Consider the following 22,112-nt stretch of genomic DNA (forward strand, 5'->3'; position numbering starts at 1 on the left):
TCAAGCTTAAATAGATAGAGAGGAACAAATGAACTTTGTTATTGAGACATTACAACAATGGAATATCTTATTCAAACTTAACATGCTCTCTTAAGATTAAGTAGATAGTGAGGAATAAATGATATTGTTATTGAAACATTGAGAGGCCAAAAAAGCATATTCCAAATTCCTAACTATGCCCAAACACCTCTCTAAACAAGACAAAATTGGCACCCTCCTTTAGATGTATGATGAGATATGCACATTGTAAAGCTTCTTCATGACATGGAAGACCATCTTTTTTCAAGGTCTGTATTTACACAAGGTTCATAGAAATGCGTGGAAATAAAGATAATGGTATAAGTACTCCATATCTCTAGCTGCACCTTCTTACGGTTGAGTAGATATTCATATTGAGTTGATCCACTCTAGATAAAGGAGATATGTAGGAGTCCCTCATGCAATGAAGCCCATGCTTTCTTTGGAGTCGTTCATACAACAAGACCCATGCTTTATTAGTCACCAAGAGGGACTCCATCATGACAAGCAAGAGTGCTAGAAGAGGGGGACCTCCAAAATCTACAACTCAACCTTGAAAGTGGTTTAAGAACTATGTCCTAAGAGAGAGTGTGTGTGTGACAGGTCTGTCATCCACTATTAGTCAACCAGATGAGGATCTTATAGCAAGTCTTGCCATTACTTAAAGTGAGCTAGACTAGTGATTATGTATTAAAGAAAGAAGCACCTCATCAAAAATAATGGTGAAGACTACCCTCTAGGAGTCCCTATTCAAACATGATATGGAAACAAGAAGACTTCCCTCTAGGAGTCCCTATTCAAACATAATATGAAAATAATTTTTAACAATACTAATTAGCTATGCTTACAACCAATCATGTTGGCTTGATTGGCAAAGCCTTACATTACTAATTTCAAGGTCATCAATTCAACACTTGAAACTAATGGAATGACATTGTTTTTTGCTTTGGTGGGGGATTTGGTTGTCCGATGATATTAATTACTTTATCTCAACACAACATACATTGACACATGTATGCAAACATTTGTCTTTGATGGTTATTCACATAGTTTATGAGGGGCTCGATTCCACATCAAAGCCAATCATAACAAAGTTTATAAGGAGCTCAATTCCTAATCAAAGCTAACTATAACATAGTCTATGAGGGGTTTTAATTTTCATCAAAGCTAAACGTACAAGGTGATTTTCCTAGTGTTACATGGGACTTAGGTTCAATTAGTGGCCTTTTGGTATGGTGATAGGGCTCAAATGTATCACTGTAGCACCAATCCTTGGAGTTTAGGATCTTTGTACTAAGTAAGGTAGGGTCCAATACTATTTTCTTCTAGTTTCATACATGTAAGTGGGACATATAATATTTCAATAAGTATCACCTACCACTCTTTATTCAATGACTTTTGTTGACCCAATCAATTTGAGGCTATTGTCAAAATTGAATTATTGAATCAAAACATGAGAAATGCTTTGAGAGTTGAAGGCCTATCTTAAAGGTTGATTGACTTTCTTTATTTATGGAGAAAGAAACTGTTGTTAAAAATGCCTCTACATTGAGGTATTCCATTTCATGTAGAGTCTTAAATTATCACCTTGCATTGGAATGGCTGAGGTGAAAATACAATGTTCATGCATATGTCTATGTAGGAGATGGTGGTAGATTGTAATCTTCTTCCGTGTGGTGTGATATACATACTTGATGCTGATCTTTTGGCCTTATGTGATTAAATATTTCCTACAAAATATATTTTGGTCTTATTTGATTAAATATTTTCTACATATATTTTGACCTTGTAGTACATTATTTTGACCAGGTCCTAGTTACTTAGGTGCTGCCGGTGCTTCACATTACTATGGTTTGGGATACTTCATGTCAAAAAACACACTTCTACAACAAGAGGGTTCTCAAATAAGCATTGCATTTTGGAATTATGGCTTGTGAACTTAATAGGTTTTATCGCTCACACTCTAAATCACACAAAATCTATAAAAAGAAACCAAATTTGTAATGCTATATAATGTTTCTATAATAATCTCATTATATCACACATGATGTATAATGCCTATGTGTAACAAATATTGGTTAACACTTAATTAATCTCTCATCTAATCTTTCTTCCAATTTTATACTCTTATTCTCTCACTATCCCTTCTACATGCTAAAAACTAAGAGAATGGCTAGTGCCTTACATTGATTTTAGTATATAATCCTTCACATATTAAGTTATGCTTCATGTTGTGAGAAAAAAAATGCACACACACACACACATATACATGTATGTATGCATGTATGTATGTATGTATGTGTCCTTCTCTATAGCCTAGAATAATGTTCTATCTAAAATAAAATGGAGTACATAGGATCATACATTAATAATTTAATAGTACTTATTAGATATTAATAATGCAATAATTAACACCATATAGTAGATATATAATAATATAATATTGATATAACACATATATAACAATACACTATATACTCTGTGTGTGTGTGTGTGTGATGTATAAGCGTTGTCCTACTATTACAATAGTACATTGGCACACGCTTTCTTGTTGATTGAGAAAACCCTCTCTTGGTTGCATGATCATGATAGTAAGGAGTGTTGGTAGGAATAAGTGCACCACAAGAATTTATATTAATACTTTCTTTTAGTCCAAAGAAGCATACCAAACCTCTCTCTAGCTCCTTGCTTCCTCATCATTCTAGCTTAATCTTTATGCCCCTTTTTGAGTAGTAGAGTACTAGTGAATCCTTTTCTTCCTTTCTAAGTTTGTCATTAGGCCACTTCAACCCACACCGAGCATTCACGTTGAAGCAGGCACTGAAAATCTGCCATTGGGTGCCATGGCACAATATGGACCAAACAGCGATCAAAGAACAATGGCAGTTTGAACAAGAGATCAGCACGATGCTTCTCAGATTTCAACAGCACCTCATAAAAACCTCTGGGCCCAACAAAAATCTCTTCAACACACTCCCCTTGTAGCAGACTGTGTAGCCACTGACAAATACGGGAAAGCACTGGGATCCTGCCAGTGAAGAAGAGTATAACAGCACGTTCATAAAACACTGAAAATGAGCGTAATGGTAAACTTGGTGAGGTGTGACTATGAAATTATGAATGAATATAACAAGATATTCATGTAGTTTAGGTGCATGCTAGTAATGGAGGAAAGAGAAGAAAAGTGTGAGCTTCAAGTTTGAGATAGATAGAGAGTAAATGAATGTTAAAAATGGTTATTTACATGATACACTATCCTTGTTAGACCATTAAAGCCCCAAAAAAGGATAGATACATGTCATAATCTAGACAAGAGGATCCACATTTATGGGATGAGTACCCAAGCATTGGAAGGGCATTCCATCTTACAATGTGTAATGTGTCCACTCGTTCTCTTTTAGGACACATCTTAGTAGTCCATCGGAAAGAGGGTCTAGAAAGCTCTGCCCAGCACTCCCATGGAATGTTATGGGGTTTGTAATCTAGGACTTTCAGTGTCTGCCACGTAGCGGAAGTATTCCAGCCGTTCCCACTTAGGACCGACCTCTGAATCATGGTTTCACCTAATGGTCACTTTCCTGAACGGCAACTAGCGTCGAACCCTAAGCAAACTACTTTATGCAGAAATTCCAGGCACAAAGCGGATCCATGCTGCACTTGGTTCAAGGAGAATGGGAAACGAGAGGGATGCAAGGCTCGCCCTCTCTGCCCATAAGGCATAGTCCCATTCCGTTCCCCTAAAATAGCATAAATTGGAATTTTTGTAACCTAAACTCTAGGTTAGCGCCCTTCCTATTCATTTCCTTTGAGAAGAACTCCTTTGCTGTCCATTTCAATTGAGAAAAGTTCCCAGCCAACCGGGACCACCCATCCATAGGACGGACCCATGGCCACATCCACTGCACTTTCCTCAAGGTTGCTTTAGTTGTCTAATTACCTATCACATTTAGTTGGACATGCATTAAGCAACTTTCTTAATTAGCCCGTTAGACACTAGTTCCTTCATGTAATCTTAGCACTTGACATAGAAAAGTAGTGTCAAACAAATTCCTTTACAATAGGTTATCTTATTTATCTTTGGAATACATCCATAAAGTCTAGCCAACAGCAGGCTAATCCATAATCTTCCCGAAGGCAATCCATAATCCGCCCAAAGGCTATCCAGCAATCCACAGGGATTACTAATCCAAGATTTCGCCCGTAGACTAGTATCCGGGCCTTGAGATCCAATCCCGAGTCACATTAGCCTCTTGTGCATGGCCCGAAAGGCAAGGGATTTACGGCCAGAGCCCCCACTAGCACCCAAGTGTCCTCCTGCTCCAAGAAGCGCTCAATGGAGAGACCTCACGCGGCGGGCTCGGTCCACGTTCCCAGCGCGGCTAACAATCCCCTTGATTAGGGTTAGGCAGACAGTCGGGGGTAATTGAAGCTCCCTCTCCCTTCACGCCTTCAACCTAAAGCACTAAATACCTTTCCATCCTTTAGTTCCTTGAGCAAAAAATGCAAATAGTGCTCCTAAACTGTTACAAGCACAATCCATTCCAGTGGTCGTTTATTTGGCCAACTGCTAAGGAGTAAATCCTTCTCTCTGAATGCCTTCAGCATTCGATCCGGGATCTATTGCCACATGGCAAGATTCCCAAGGGTTTGTTTGTTCACCCTTTTGTCCTTGGGCTAGGGCCGTACCCTATTAACCCAACTTAACCAATACCTTAGGTTATATTAACAGTAAATCCTGGCGACCATGTCGCTCCCAAATTATTGATTGATCCTTTGCTTCCAAGCAAATACCTAATTTCCCTTAATTTGGCAAATTTTCCCATGAAAGGTGATATACTAGGATGAGTACTCATCCTGTTGCAAGTTAAACTTGCACAAGAACCTGCCAACCTCATTCCAAGGAATGGCAACTTTCTTGTGATCAAACCACAAGACCATGTGACATTGCAATTTTCCCTATGTTCCGTGAATGTGGGTAGGACCTTTGGGTATGAGGGTTTCGACTTGGCAAAAAGTGCGAAACTAGATCGAGTCTTTATCGTGCTAAACCCTAGTTAGCACTTAGGGTATTTATCGTATCGATTGAACCAACCTATGGGAATCCCTTGCGGGTTAGGTGATTTAGGTAATTCGATATACTTGTCTTGCGACAAGGACAAACCATTCCTAAAGATGTTAACTTGATCTAAAAGAGAGAACAAGTTGCAACATGTCACAATTCACGTAAGCACGCGATTCATTGCTTCTACGTATGACTAGATTCACAATCCCTAACTTTTCTTGTTAAGACCAAAACGCATGTTAAATTTCGGCATAACTTCCATTGATCCTACTAGGACTTGCATTCACGAATTATGTCCACAATTCTTTTTCTAAGCTTTTAAGATTTCATGCTTTAATGATGGCATGCAGCCTTTCCCTAAATACAACTCTTGATGAATGAAATTCACGCCAATTAAAGCTAGAGTTAACCTATTCCAATTTCCAATCACATGCCACACACAAGTTCATAGAATCATTTCCACACTCTTCTATTTCCTACGGGGTTAATGACTTTCCCTAATGAATCATTACAATGAGGATTTACCTAAAAATGCGACCTCGGATTAGTCTTTCCATGCCTAGTCAAAGGTGCACTTTAATAATTCAACCTTATAATGATAAGCAATAGTTGTTCTAGGCTCGTCACTTTGAAATGCACAAAAGGCAACTTAGTGATATGGTCCTAAAATGCATAGACAACTTATGTTTTTTTCGCTAGTTCCATGGAAGATACCAATGACCAATTTCATATCATGAGATAATTCTAGTCATTGATCAAATAGTCGATTTATTTCCAATTCCATTTAACTTGACTAGGTGAATTTGAGCATGCATGGGTGCTTCCTAATCCATGAAGTTATCGTGATTAATGCAATACTTTTGCGTGGAACCAAAATTAGTAAAAACCTGGACTTGTGGGCTCCAGGAGATATCCACGTGAATACTAGGAGATGAACCTCCTACAAGCACGCCTTGTGGGTTTTTAGGGGCATCATAGGCATGATTTCGGCTTCTGGTTTTCCTTCGTGGTCTATGACTTTACTCGCCTTGGTGTGCGCCTCAAGATCTTTCCCTTCTCCCTCGTACACTGGGGATACCTTCACGGAACTTTGGATCTTTTAAAGGCCGGGCTTGTGAGACTTGGGCCTATGGAATTTGGGTGTATGGGATTTGGAGCTTTGCGAGGGGGTTTGCAGAAAGGCTCTTATGAATGGTGCTTGCGGAAAAAGAAGCTTTAAGAGCTTCTTTAGGAAAAACCGGGGTGGCTAGGAATGGGCTTACCGATGGCTTGTGGGATTGAAGTCTATTTGCGGAAAAAGGGCTCTTGCGAATGAAGCTGCGGGAAATAAGCCTATGGAAAATGGGCTTTAAGGGAAGGCTTGTGTGAAAGGGGCTTATAGAAACCCCCTTAGAAGCTTCTTAAAGAAGCTTCTAAAAAGCTTTTGTTTGGGACAGATCCGTCGTGGAACAGGGATGATGGCGTGAGGGAGGACGTTTATGGCAGCGGCTATCAACGCTATAGGCGCCGGCATCCCCCAGTCTGGCGGCTAACGGCTTCCATGGCGGTGGCTTCTCGAGCACGGCGATGACTGTAGCTTCCTTCTTCACTCTCCACGCAGCATGGTAGCTCACTATTTCCTCCTTCTTACCCCCCCACAAGGCTAAGGGGGGGTTTATAAAGCCCAAGGGGGGGCGAGGGGAGCTCCACACATGGCCATTGCATGGCTTCCCCCCCCCCCCCATGCAGCCACCAGTCCACTAAGCCCATCCCCCCACACTCCCTCTCCTCCAGCCGTGCATCGGCATGCACGGCTGGATGAAAGGGGTAAATATTTAAAAACTTTTCCTTAATAATATCCATTTTTGCCCCTCCCAAGAGGGTGTTTACCCGCGGTTTGTAGATTTCAACCCCCGGGCTCACTTTGCCAATGTAGAGGTCTCAATTTCTTGCGTGCGGGTTACAGATTACACTGCCGGTAATTCCAATACAGAAGATAACCTTTGCACGAGGTTTACGCGGTCTGCGAGAATTCAATATTCATGAGCAAGAATATTACATTCTCTCCCCCTTGGAGGAATCGAGATGCCCTCATCTCGATAAGAACTGGGGGTATTGTTGGTTGAGAGTGCTTTCATCCATCCAAGTGGCATCCTCCTCAGGATAATGTTTCCACTGGACGAGGCATTCTCTCAAGGTTTTGGATCTTAGTTTTCTCTCCCTAACATCTAAGATCCTGTTAGGCCGTAGCTCAAGGACTCCTTGGCTAGGCATTACATTTGTTGGTCATCAAGTACATGGCTTGGATGAGGTACATACTTCTTCAGTAGGCTGATATGGAATACATTATAAACCCTTAGGTTCTCAGGGAGTTGCACTCTATAAGCATTGGGTCCTAGGAACTTGAGGATCTTGTATGGTCCACAATACCTTGGACTTAGCTTCTTGCAATCTCCTAAGGATAGGGAACTCTTCTTTGGGCATATACAAATGAAGACCATGTCTCCTTCGTCGAAGGTTCTATCTTGACATTTCAAATCTGCGTATGCCTTCTGCCTATCCTTGGCGGCTTGGATATCATGTCTTATTGACTTCATTTGGTCATCCATATCTTCTAACATCTGCCTTGAAGCTTCAACCCTCAAGGTTGGATCTGAGAAGTTTAAAGGACTTTGACAATCGTGCCCATACAATGCTTGAAAAGAGGTCATCTGAATGCTTTGTTGATAAGAAGCATTGTAGGCAAATTCAACCAAAGGCAAGTATTGAATCCACCTTTTTGGTTCACAGCAGCAGTATGTCCTTAGCATATTCTCAATGACTTGGTTGACTTGCTCCGTTTCACCATCAATTTGGGGATGGTAAGATTTACTGAAAGAGAGTTGAGTCCCAATGGCTTCAAAGATAGCTCTCCAGAAGTGTGATGTGAAGAGAGAATCACGATCACTAATGATTCTTCTGGGAAACCCATGTAGCTTGAATATCTCCTTGATAAACAACCTTGCAATGTCTGAGGCTTTATAGTTTGTCTTAACAGGAAAAAGATGTGCAACCTTATTAAGAATATCAACCACAACCATGATGGAGTTGTATCCTCCCTGAACTTGGGATAGGCCAACAACAAAGTCTATACTGATGAATTCCCATTTCATTTGGGGAATGTCAAGTGGTTGCAACTTTCCTAGCATTTTGACATGTTCAGCCTTAATGCATTGACAAGACAAACACTCGGTGACATATTTGAGAACATCATATTTAAGCCTCTCCCAATAGTAGCTCTTTCTAACTGCATTGAGGGTCTTGGCATAGCTAGGATGTCCTGAGAAAGGGGAATCATGAGCTTCCCACAGTATCTTCTACTTGATTGACTGGCTTACCCGTATGCATAATCTTGTTCTATAGTAGACAAGTCAACTACCAATAGAGAATTCATGATACTTAGCATGTAGCTTTTGGTCATGATCCTTGATAGGGATCTCCCTTAGCATCTTTTGATAGCTTGGATCATGGCATGCTTCTTCTCTAGCTAGCTCAAGTATTGGGTTGTTTGGCATGGATACCTTTGTGGCTAGAGATGGATTTTGCAACATTAGAGAATTAAGGAATGCCTTGCAACTGAGTGCATTGGCAACCACATTCTCCTTTCCAAGTCGGTATTTGATTTCAAAATCATACTCCTCCAACACTTCAATCCATCGACGTTGCCTCATGTTGAGTTCGTTCTGGGTAAAGATCCACTTGAGACTTTTATGATCCGTCAGTAGAGTAAACTTGTTACCCAACAGGTAGTGTCTCCAAAGCTTTAGAGCATGGAAGACAACTAATAGTTCTAGATCATGGGTAGCATAATTTCTCTCATGGCTCTTCAGTTCTCTTGAAGAGTATGCTACAGGGTGACCTTCTTGCATAAGTACACATCCTAAGGCAAGCATGTTAGCATCAGTTACTACTTCAAACTCCTTACTGAGGTCTAGAAGTTTCAGGATAGGTGCTGATACCAAACTTTGCTTTAATCTATCAAAGCTAGATTGTTCCACAGTTGACCATGCAATTGATGTTTTCTTCTTCAGTAAATCCGTCAGAGGTGCTACAATCAAAGCATAGTTTTTTATGAAGACCCTATACCATCCTATCAATCCAAGAAAACTGCATATTTCTTTGACACTTATTGGTATTGGCCATTCTAGGACATCTCTGACTTTGGCTGAATCCACTGAGATTTCTTTCGCTGATACGATGAGTCCCAGATATTCAATCTAACGTTTGAAGAATACACACTCCTTCATCTTAGCATAAAGCTTGTGTGCCCTCATTGTCTCAAGGACAATGCGAAGCTGGGGTTCATGATCTTCTTACTGTTTGGAAAGACTAAGGTATCATCAAAGAAGACAAGTACAAAGTCATCAAGATATGGCCTAAAGTATCCTGCATTAATCTGTTGAAGGTGGTAGGTGCATTCGTAAGCCCGAATGACATGACTAAGAACTCAAAGTTTCCATATCTTGTGTTGAATGCCGTCTTTGGGATATCTTCTTCCTTGATCCTTATCTGATAGTATCCAGACCTGAGATCAGTCTTGGAGAAGATCCTCGCACTTTGAAGATGGTCAAGAAGCTCATCTATTCTAGGAACAGGGTACTTGTTCTTAACGGTTGATTGATTCAACCCTTTGTAATCAATACACAGTCAAAGCATTCCATCTTTCTTTTTCTAGAACAGCACTGGAGCTCCCCATGGTGAACTACTAGGACAGATGTAGCCCTGATCTAACAGTTGCTTGAGTTGCTCCTTCAGCTCAATTGCTTATGGGATGGACATCCTATAAGGCCTCTTTGCAATTGGCGCAGCTCCTGGCACTAGCTTGATCTCATGATCCACTTCCCTTTGAGGCAAGAGTTATGTCAGCTCTTCAGGAAATACGTCCGCATACTCCTTTAGCCATGAAGGTTCTTCACTAGACAGGTAGTATTTCCTTTAGCCGAAGTCTAGTGAAGAACCTTTAGCCATGAAGAGCTAGTGAAGATAATTGGCCAAAGCACCTCAAATTATAAAGGGAGTTAGAAAGGGACTACCTGTCTACTTGATGGCTAGTGAAGAACCTTCATGGCTAAAGGAGTACGCGGGTATTCACTAGTGGGTATTCACTAGTGGGTTTAAACCGGCGCAAAATTTCCACACTTGTTGTGTCATATCCATTTGTGTCGCATACTTCAAAAGTGAGATAAATTTTAAGTAGTATGCGCCAAGAGTCAGACCTAGCTGTTTTAGCTCATAGAACTCATTCATTTTCTGTGTGCAATACGCAGGTGGTAAGTATCTTCCTTGCACAATTTTCTTCAGCTTTTCCCAGGTAACGGATCCTTCCAAGATCCCTTCATCTCTGCACCATTTCTTCCACCAAAGCCTGGCTTTGCCGGTGAGCTTCAGCTTGGTGAGCATTGCCTGGTTGGCAGGTGTAGTACCAGCCGCTTCAAAGTAATCTTCCATGGACTCTATCCAAATCTGAGCATCAGCTTGGACAGTCCTACGTTTCCCATCAAATTCTAGCAACTTGATCTTCTTGAGAAGAAACTTATTCTCCTGAATCACGGCCATACTTGATGTAGGGGACGGACTGGAAATCTGTACTTGGGGTTGTGCTTGGGTAGAGGATTCTTGATGTTAACAACTCGCTAACCATTATGATTATATTTCATACCCACTTCATCTTTCAGCCAAAAAAACCTAACCACTTAACTTTTTATCAATTCCCATAGATAAGACAACATTGATAAAAATAAGTCTTATTTTATTTATATGGGCATAGCCCTTTCGGAGTACAGTATTTCGTGGGATAATAGAGCAACTGGTACATTAGTTCGGGGAGAATAATGTTGTTTTACATTTAGCCACAGAAACTGGATAATAGTATGATTTCGAGCCATGGATCTTCAAGAATTGATAAGTCATCGAAAGATTAGGGTATCCTTTCCTTTGGAACCCATTCTTCTCATAGCGTCCCAACACCTTGATCCTGCCGGCGAGGATTATGCGGGCCTCGTATACATATAAGTTCAACTTGACCCTCTGACCTTCGACATGTAAATTTATGTTTACGTGAGCCTCAACAAAAATGAACAGCTTCACGATCTTCAGGTCCTCCAATCACTTGATTCTCTTTAGGTTGGTTTGAAGGTACACAAACTGGTGGGCAGCTACATAATAGATTCGTGAGTCACCTGTCCATCTCCATTCCACGTACAAAGGCAATGGATTATAAATATGGTCTAGGATGTTCATCATACCGATCCTTTGTCGATAATCTAAGGAATGCATCGCGGTCATAAACATGACTTGGAACACTAAGAATCTATTCCATGCTTCATAATTTTGCAAGACAACATCGAAAGTAAGGAAAGATCTACCTGTCTTGCGACAAGGACAAACCATTCCTAGAGATGTTAACTTGATCTAAAAGAGAAAACAAGTTGCAACATGTCACAATTCACATAAGCACTCGATTCATTGCTTCTACGTACGGTTAGATTCAGAATCCCTAACGTTTCTTGTTAAGACCAAAACGCATGTTAAATTACGGCATAACTTCCATTGATCCTACTAGGACTTGCATTCACGAATCATGCCCACAATTCTTTTTCTAAGATTTTAAGATTTTATGCTTTAATGAACCATGCAGCCTTTCCCTAAATACAACTCTTGATGATGAAATTCACGCCAATTAAAGCTAGAGTTAACCTATTTCAATTTCCAATCACATGCCACACGCAAGTTCATAGAATCATTTCCGCACTCTTCTATTTCCTATGGGGTTAATGACTTTCCCGAATGAATCATTACAATGAGGATTTGCCTAAAAATGCGACATGCGATTAGTCTTTCCATGCCTAGTCAAAGGTGCACTTTAATAATTCAACCTTATAATGATAAGCAGCAGTTGTTCTCGGCTCACCACTTTGAAATGCACAAAAGGCAACTTACTAATATGGTCCTAAAATGCATAGACAACTTATGTTTTTTTCGTTCATTCCATTGAAGATACCAATAACCAATTTTATATCCTGAGCTAATTCTAGTCATAAATCAAATAGTCGATTTATTTCCAGTTGCATTTAACTTGGCTAGGTGAATTTGAGCATTCATGGGTGCTTCCTAATCCATGAAATTATCGTGATTAATGCAATACTTTTGCGTGGAACCAAAATTAGTAAAAACCTGGACTTGTGAGCTTGGGGAGATATCCACGTGAATACTAGGAGATGAACCTCTTGTAGGCTTGCCTTGTGACTTTTTCGGGGCCATCATAGGCATGATTTCAGCTTTTGGTTTGCCTTCGTGGTCTACAAATTTACTTGCCTTGGTATGCAGCCTCAAGATCTTGCCCTTATTCCTCGTACATCGGAGATACCTTCACGAAACTTTGGATCTTTTAAAGGCCGGACCTGTGAGACTTGGGCCTATGGAATTTGGGTGTATGGGATTTGGAGCTTTGCAAGGGGGTTTGTGGAAGGCTCTTACGAATGGTGCTTGCGGAAAAAAAAGCTTTATGAGCTTCTTTAGGAAAAAACGGGGTGGCTAGGAATGGGCTTACAGATGGCTTGTGGGATTTGAAGTCTACTTGTGGAAAAAGGGCTCTTGAAAACAAAGCTGCGGGAAATAAGCCTATGGAAAATGGGCTTTAAGGGAAGGCTTGTGTGAAAGGGGCTTATAGAAGCCCCCTTAGAAGCTTCTAAGAAGCTTCTATTTGGGACAGATCCATCGTCGAAGAGGGATGATGGCGTGAGGGAGGATGTTTATGGCGGTAGCTGTCAACACTACAGGCAATGACATCCCCCAGTCCAGCAGCTAATGGCTTCCACGGCGGCGGCTTCTCTAGCACGGCGATGATTGCAGCTTCCTTCTTCACTCTCCACGCAGCACGGTAGCTCACTATTTCCTCCTTCTTATCCCCCCACAAGGCTAAGGGAGGGTTTATATAGCCCAAGGGGGGGAGAGGGGAGCTCCACACGTGGCCATTGCATGGCTTCCCCCTCCCCCCCCCTCATGCAGCCACCACTCCACTAAGCCCATCCCCCCACACTCCCTCTCCTCGAGCTGTGCATCGACTGGGGGAAAGGGGTAAATATTTAAAAATTTTGCCTTAATAGTATCCATTTTTGCCCCTCCCAAGAGGGTGTTTACCCGCAGTTTGCGAATTTGAACCCCCAAGCTTGCTTTGGCGATGCGGAGGTCTTGATTTCTCATGTGTGGGTTACAGATTATACTATCAATAATTCCAATACGGAAGATAACCTTTGCATGAGGTTTACGCGGTGTGCGGGAAGTCAATATTCACGAGCGGGAATATTACATAGTGGGACTGATCTCGAGGGGAGAGTAGCGTGATAAATACATAAGGTAGATGTGTTCATGGAAAATTGAAAATTTTAGCACTTATGTGAGCAAAAAATGAACTCTCTTTTGGGTCTTTTGTCCCTCATTCCCTTGCTCCCCCTTAATACAAGGAAATGTGGAGATAATAATGTTAAAATACATCCCTTATATCTTAGCTATTCTTTTCTATTCCACTACTCTCGCATACCTCTATTGTCACCTCTTCTTGATATGTATCCAACCTACCTTGACACAATGAACTACCTTGACCTCTCTTACTCACAATCAATCTATGTATGTTTATGCACTCTCCCTTCATCCTCAAGTATTCCATTTTCATTGATATCTATTTGTGTCCTTCCATTCTACCTTCACACACCAAGCTAATTACTTTCCTTTGACATATCTATGTGTCTATCAATGACTCTCCTATCTATCTCCATAGACATCAAATCCCCTATTTTCAGTAACATCCACATGTGCCTATTTGTGCCTCGCCAATTTATCTCAATAGAATCAATCATCCTGATACCATTAGCATCTCTATGTGTCTTTATCTCTCTACTATGCCTCCATAAACATTAAATCCCCTATTTTAGTAACATCTACATTTGTCTATTTGTGCCTCTCCATCTACCTCCATAGAATCAATCACCCTAATACCATTCGCATCTCTATGTGTCTATACCTCTCTACTATACCTTCATAAACAAAAACCCCCTATTTTCATTAATATATATGTGCCTCTCCATCTACCTCCATAGAATTAATCACCTTGATACCATTAGCATCTCTGTGTGTACCTTCATTAATATATATGTGTGCCTATCTCTGTGTGTTTATACATGCCTCTCTAATTTACCTTCGTTGAAGCTACTATAACATCTTTGTGTATCCATATCTATCTCTCCAATTTACTCCATAGAATCAATGAATCTCTTTCCATTAACATCTCTATGTGTTTACTTGTGCATATCTAGACATCAAACCCCCTATTTGCATTAGCATCTTTGTGTGTCTATGTATACTAATTTGGCACTTAACATGTATTTAGCACATATGTCTAACTAATTTATGGATCCATAACTTGATTGCAATCTAAAAACAAAATTAATACAAGCAAGAAGAAGTTACATATGGAGATGGAGCTTGAGCATGACTATTTCCAAGGGATTCCACCTAAGAAATCATCTATGTAACGTGTGTTCAAAGGATATTAAGAAATACCCTTTCTTTACATGTTATAAGGCCCTATAATCACCCCTTTTACATTACTAAACTTACGAATTTTTTTGAAATTATTATTAAAAAGCCCTTTTTCTAAATAGAATCCTATAAACTTTACTAAATATACTACCCTTTCTTTTGAACTCACGTGGTATCTTATATGTTCTATAAGGTGGACCCCCTAAGGACAATTTATTCTAAATGGCAGGGTGTACATGGAATTATGTATTGATTGGGAAGACTATCCAATTTATTCCATAACTAATGAATTAGTAGTTTTTTGAACAATTATAATCTTGGTGAAAAATATGTGCGAGGGTAAAAATGGATTGCTTGGTTACATTAGGTGGCTCAATGATCAAGCATCAAAGTATTCACCATCTACCAAGCAAGTGTTAATAATTTTCATGATGTCATTGTTTCACTCAACTGCAAATATAGTAGCTAATATAACAAGAAAAGAAATTGAATGATACAATAACTCAAAAAAGTAAACAGATCATCGCAATGCAAGACACTATTCATGATATTACTATTTTGTATGAGGAGATAAAGCTTCAATTGCATGACATAAAGATGATCAAGAGCAAGCTTACTAAAGTGCAAAAGAAAGAGTTTTTCTTATTAGATATCCAATCACAATAGAAGTTTTCACTTTACTCAACACCAAGATTTTGGAGCTGATAGAGAATGCCATTTATACTATTGGTGTGGAAACACTAAAGGTGGGTATAAAAAGTGAATGTAAGGTTAAGCTTACAAAGCTCAATAATTACTACAAAGATTCTATAAGATGCAATCCACAATGGTGATATACTATAATATGATTGTTGAAAACTATGGTGGTAAATTGCAGTTTGTCATCAAATTAGATGAAAGTGAGGGGGTAAGGCTTAAAGTAAGATTTTGGGTCTCTTCTTTGATCAAATAGTATTGTAAGGGGATGACTTCCTCTTCCATTTCAAGACTAACACCAAGAGGTGGTATTTTACTATTTAAGGATATTTTTGAGTGTATGACTCATTGAGATATTAAGAAGTCTTTAAAGTGATTATATATATATATATATATATATATATATAAAGTCTGTGAGAGTGGATGTACTATATGCGTACAATGCATAATGTGTAGTTCTGAGTGTTTAACATTATCGTGGAGGTTTTTTCATCTACCCATGATTATGTGATTGTATGTGGCTTCTTATGCTAGAGTGATGTTAATATTAATAACTTCTTGTAAGATAAGTGTGAGTGTGGGTCATTGCATGCATGCGCATGTGTGTACACATGTTTGTGATTGTGATTATGTTTGTTTTGAGCATGTGAAATTGCAACATATAAATAGATGATAACGAAGCCTATCCAAAGAAGTAAAAAACAGCATCCTATCATAATATGCACATGAAAAAAATGGAAGAAAGAGTTGCAAGGATAAAGTAAGAGAAGGGAATAGAAGAAAGCTTCAAAGGGACTAAAGAAAGGAGGAACAAGAGCCTTAATGAAGAGGAGGAGAGGTTCAAGAAAGTAAAGTGCATTGTAGAATGATTTCACCTATCCGTGAGTGGGATGAAGAAAAGGTGAGGATTAATCAAATAATGGGGATTTGAAAGAGAGAAAGAGATAGACTTTATGGGAATATGGACAAATTTAAGTGAGGCTCATTTCTATAAGACATACTCAAAAACTTTGGAGGAAAAGCTTGAATGCATAGAGGCATTAGTCTAGCCTTTGCAACAATAACAAAGAATAGAAAAATATGCCACTCTTGCAAATCTCAAAGAAAGTCAAATATACTCATAAGAAGATAAAAATAATGCCATGGTAGGGAATGGATAGTTCTAAGAGAAGATTTATTATTTGGGGTGAGCCATATGGTGTTTTGCTAGAATGGTCGAATTCGCCGCAGGCTAGTGATGGATTGGAAAATGGATCATCTATGGGAGGAAGGCTAGATGATGTCTCTATAGATCATGTAGAATGTAAAGGATGAGGAGACATGGTTTATATTAGTGGTGCACATGCATGTCCACACAAATCCTCTTGCATGCTTCTTGGTGGATTACAATGTGCCTTTCACTCCAAGGGGGAGAGGGGCCACTCATAAATATATATGTATGATATGAGTTCAACATAAGGGATTTTTCAAATAGCATCTTTACACATTTTTATATATAGAAAGTTTCCATATAAAGGGGTTATTTATATTTACAATAAAATAGGGATATATTTTATTCAAGGAAAACTTACAAAGGATAAGATTTATAAATAGTCTTTGAACACATCTAATATAGAGGATATACATCTAGTGAACCATCCAATCCATCTCACAATCTCTTCAACAATAACTTTTGCAAAATATTAGTCTTTGAAGTTGAAGTAGTAATTTTTCTCACAGTATTTGATATTGCAAAAGAAGATCAAAATTTGTGTAAAAAGTTGGGAAGAATAGTTGTTTAGTGTGAAAATATTAATAATACCCTGTCACATTGACATTTGGCGTAAAAAGAAGGGACATATAGTTTTTCTCATCTTTTAAAACATTAATGCATTACTCTCTCTCTCCTCATTAGCTTGCTCACAACTTCAATGGCTTCTAACCTCTTTATCTCTTTCTCTTTCTAGTTCTAGTCTTTCTCTCTCCTTGTCACTCTTTTTCTCTCTCTCCTACACCTCTTCTTCTCTCTCTTGTGCAGTCTTCTCTCTCCTCTTTCTTTCCCTCCAATTTACTTCTTGACAAGTGGTATCAGATAATTGGTCTTTAATCCATTTTTCTTCATATTCAATCCAATTTCTCATCATAAAATACTTATTCAAACAAGTACTACAAGTACAAGACATGGACAGTGGCTAGTAGTGGCTTGCAAGACATCTACAATTCGAGGTATTTGGTAAAATAAGGACTAACTAGACTAGAAGAAGACTTAAACGTCAGTTATTTTTTGTGTAGAGCCTTCTTCTCTCTCTTCCAAGATTTTTGTTGAAGCATCCATGGTGGCTGCCAAGAAACGTAATAATTGTGCTCTCCAATGACATTTTAATCATATCTAACCTTGAGGCAAAGATTCTTCAACTCTTGGCTATCAAAAAGAGCACCATAGTGTGAGCTAAGCTAAGTAGTCTCCTCTAGGAATAGCCCATATTTTCTGGTGCAAATTTCGTTGATCTTGCTACTGCTAAGGTTTAATACTCTTCTTACTCCTAATCTCTTCCAAGCTTGTCAAACAACCTTGGTACACTCCTCACTGGGGAACATCTTTAGTAAGTTTCTACAAGATTCGAGTTCTGGTCTGCTGAAAACCTAAAACACTACAGGAGGCCAGCCATAGCCATAGACTTGGAAGCTTCAATTTCTTCAATCTTTGGCCCTTCCCGACCTCGAAAGGGTTTCTATCATCGTTTTGAAACAAGATGGACTCCAAGATTAAAGGCATGGCTATGATCTCAACCTATTTAAGATCTTGAAGCTCATATTGAAGGATTATTTTTGGGCTTTTCTTCAAGAAGCTTCAATATTTGACATTCAAGTATTCAAGCAAGACCTAGACAATGATTCTTCACGTAATCCATCATATTTGAGCTTATATGGGATGATCTTATGGACTTATCAAGCTTTTTTATGGATTCATGGTGGATTATGGAGGGATTTTCTAATATTTGGATTAAAGCTAGCATCAATCATTTTCTTCAAGCTTAATTAAGGTATTCCACTTTCTTAATCTTTGAAATCTCTCGATAATCCACTTACTTAGGCTTTTCCACTTATAAATGAGAGATTATTGGTCAATTAATTCTTTGAATTGATCAATAGATCAAAGATTGGTATTGGGAAGCGGGACTTACCAATGCAATCACTGAGTCATTGAATTGCATTGGTAAGACGCTCTTCCCATCCATTTTTCCAAAATTTGAATTCTTTTGCATTTCATGAAAAGAGATGAATGGATATTTAAGTAATGCATATCATGCTAATTGATTAGAATAGTATGCCACTACCATATTGATATTCCCACTAAGGAAAAGATGGATGTCAAGAGTGATAGTGAGATAAAAGAGAGGTGTCCCTTCCTCACTATTAAAGATCTGGAAGGGGTGCAACCAACCCCGAGGGGAACTTCGCCCATCTTCGAGTGATTCAGAGCCCATGTAGGGAGAATGTCCTACCATTTTATCCCTCACATAGGTACAATGAGTACAGAATTGAAGATTTAATCACTTTCAAAGACTCAAGTATCTTCAAGAGCAAAACAAGGTAAAACAGGGGATTTGCAGGACACTATAGGGTATATATAAGTCATTACAGGTACAATATTTATTACTAAAGTGTAAGTGTAGGTACTATAGGGTGCCCACAAGTCCTATCCAACTTTCTATAGGATCTGGTAGCCATTAGGCACTACCATTTTACTCTTACAAGTGGAAACAAGGTACTTACATGTTAACACAAGGTGTATTCCTAGATAGTTTAAACTTAGAGATTGAATTGCAAAATTTTATGTCCTAAACTTGATATGAACTACTCTAGCTCATCTTGAAGATGAATCAAAAATTTTGGGATTCTGATTTTCCTAGCTTAAGCTTTAGCCAATTTCTTGATAGGGGATAATGCATGATTGCACTACTATGGTAGGTCATAAAGGAAAGAGTGAGGGGCCTAGGATGAGTATGCACAAAAAATTAGAGATTCCATGCCCGATAGTACACCTCAAGAGATCCTTGAAGAGCCTCAAATACAAGGTGAAATTATTGCACTCAATAATACCATGTGTGAACATGAGAATAGGCATGCTCAAAGGCATATGTAGCTGCTATCTAGAGTGAAGCATATGTAGCTACCATAGTCTTCCATTGGGAAGTTGGTGGATTCTAATACCCAAAAAAAGGCTTGAATTGATAAGCTAGTAGAATATAATGCAAAAAATAATGGCTCAATTCTCTCAATGGATGAAAATGTTAATGGGAAACCAAGGAAGCTAAGGAGAAAGCTCATTCAAACAGTGAACCTTCAGTTCCACTTCAGCCACCTAACAAAAATGTTCAAGATCATGGTATCATTGGATGAAAGGGTATTCCAAATAGTCAAAATGAAGTAGAAAAGACTTCAAAAAGGCATGATGACTATTTTGGTAGTTTGAATGGTACTAATTCCTAAGCTTTTGTGCTAAATACCCAACTTCCTAGAGGTCCTCTACCAATAGGAAGGCTTCATATTAGTTCTCAATCACATATCAGGAAAGTACCATCTTATTTTAGGGGTTCCATGCCTAATACCAATGAGAAGTCTAATTTAGGATAACAACCCTTTCATGAAAGAGAATTGAAGGATAAGATCATATTGGCAAAGTACAATGGTTAATCATCTTCACCATCCAATCTAGAGGAATGGATTTCAAAATTTGAATCTCACGTTGATAAATTCCCTAGAACTGATGATATGAAGATTCATTTTGCATCTTTAAATTTGGAGGGATTTGCACATACTTGATGGAGATAAATAAAGAAGAAGAACATACTTGTAGAGAATTGGGATGCATTTAAGACACTTATGGCTGAGGTCTTTGTCACTTCTCTTGAAAAAGAAAAATTGGCACGGAGATGGTATAGATCATTAGTGAAAAAGCTAAAATCTACAAGTATATATATATATGGTTTAGAATGGTCCTTATTAGGATGATGTTATGGTGCAAAACCCTACCAATCTCTTCAAAGCTACTAAGCTTGTGGAGCGCTATGGAAGGAAATGTAGATGGGAGTCTCCATTTTAGCCTAGTTATGGATAGCTAAGGACTGTTTTAAAACAAGGACAAGTTGGAAATGTTTATGGTAGCAATCATTCACCAAGTGGGAGCTTAAGAGCACCAACTTATCCATCATTCAACACTTCAAGAACTCAAATGAATTTTAGGACAACAAATCGTCCAAGATTAGATTTTAAACAAGGGGACAACAAGCCTAAATCTATTTCAACCGATCTTAATCCAAAGTGTATTCCTATGGACCTCTACAAAGAAGGGAAAAATGCTTATGCTTCAAATGTGGAGTAAAATATACAAATAACCATGTCACAAAGTGTGTATATAAAAATGAAAAAGCCAAGGTTCATACTATAATAGCCTTTGAGGATTCTAAAGATGACATTGATGAGGTCAATGCATTTTGTACCTACTATTGAGAATGAAGATCTTGGGGAAGAAGTTGGGCAAGAACATTTTTATGACATAGGGTAAAAGCCAAGGTTCATAGTATGCTATCATAGAGGTTTGAGAGCTGGATGTGTTAGTCAATTAAAGGAAAACATAGGACTACCACAAGTGGGAGCAACCATGATCAAGGCATAACACTAGCATGACCATTTTATGGTTCTCAAATCTATGGAGGTTACTCAAACGTGCTACCTTTTAAATATGTCAAGATCTTGAGTTTTGAGATTAATTGTAGTTAATGAAAGACTATTCAATATCTTAGTTTCAAAGACATAGAAAACACATAAGATATTAAGGTGATCCTTGATATGGGTTCAGAGATATGTGCTCTAAGATAAAAGTCTGTGCCAAGCTAAACTTTTTCTATATTAGAAGCCTAGAGAAAGAGAAATGAAGGATACTATATGAGACATCAAGGATCACAAATCAAGAAACAAGTTTATAAGAGTGCTACATTAAAAATGAGAGGAAAAAGATATCATTTTTTTTGTGAGAAAGTGTTTGATGGAGAAAGGGTAAATGTTTGAGAGTTACATTTGAGTACAAAGTTTTGAGATTGGCAAGGATTTGAGAGAGGGAGAAAAAGTTGTTACCTTCTCGAAAAGAGGACTAGAAATTTATACTTAAGGTGAGTTTGGGAGTCTATCCTTATATCTTTGGGTTCATGTGGTTCAAGACCTTGATAATTTTGAGAAGCACGTTGAGAGGGCTAAAGCATTACTGGGATGGTATAGCTGATGTAGTGACAATACACAAAGAAAAAACTCGATATACTTATAAATATTTTTGAAGCCTATTGGGGTCTAAGATCTTAAAAGGGACACATTATGCTTTTGCCATGCTAGATGTACGATATGGTAGCCCTTGATCATTTGCTTAGTGAGTTCATTACTTTGAAGAGAGGAGATATGTGCCACCCTCTAGGCCATTGCCATATTCATTCAAGTCTTATTTTATTCGAGTGGAAACGTTTTGACCCATGTAAAGTCTCTCTCTTTGATTGGAGCGAGCATGTGCCCTTTGATTCTAGTAGAAATTACTTTTCTCATGTTGCCACTTTAGCCTACTCTATCCCAAGGGATACACGGATTGATATAGTAGAAGTCCTAATACACTTGGAATACAAAGATATATCCTTGGGAAGAATGTAATCACTCTAGTAGATAGTGACAACATTAACATTTTCATTAATATATTAACCAGGGATTGATTGAAGTGTCTACCCAAAGAATTCTTGTAGTAAATAAAGGTTCAACT

The sequence above is a fragment of the Lygodium microphyllum genome, chromosome 28 (assembly GCF_053477565.2).
Source record: "Lygodium microphyllum isolate KBCC chromosome 28, Lygodium_microphyllum_v1.1.10, whole genome shotgun sequence".
Classification (NCBI taxonomy): Eukaryota; Viridiplantae; Streptophyta; class Polypodiopsida; order Schizaeales; family Lygodiaceae; genus Lygodium; species Lygodium microphyllum.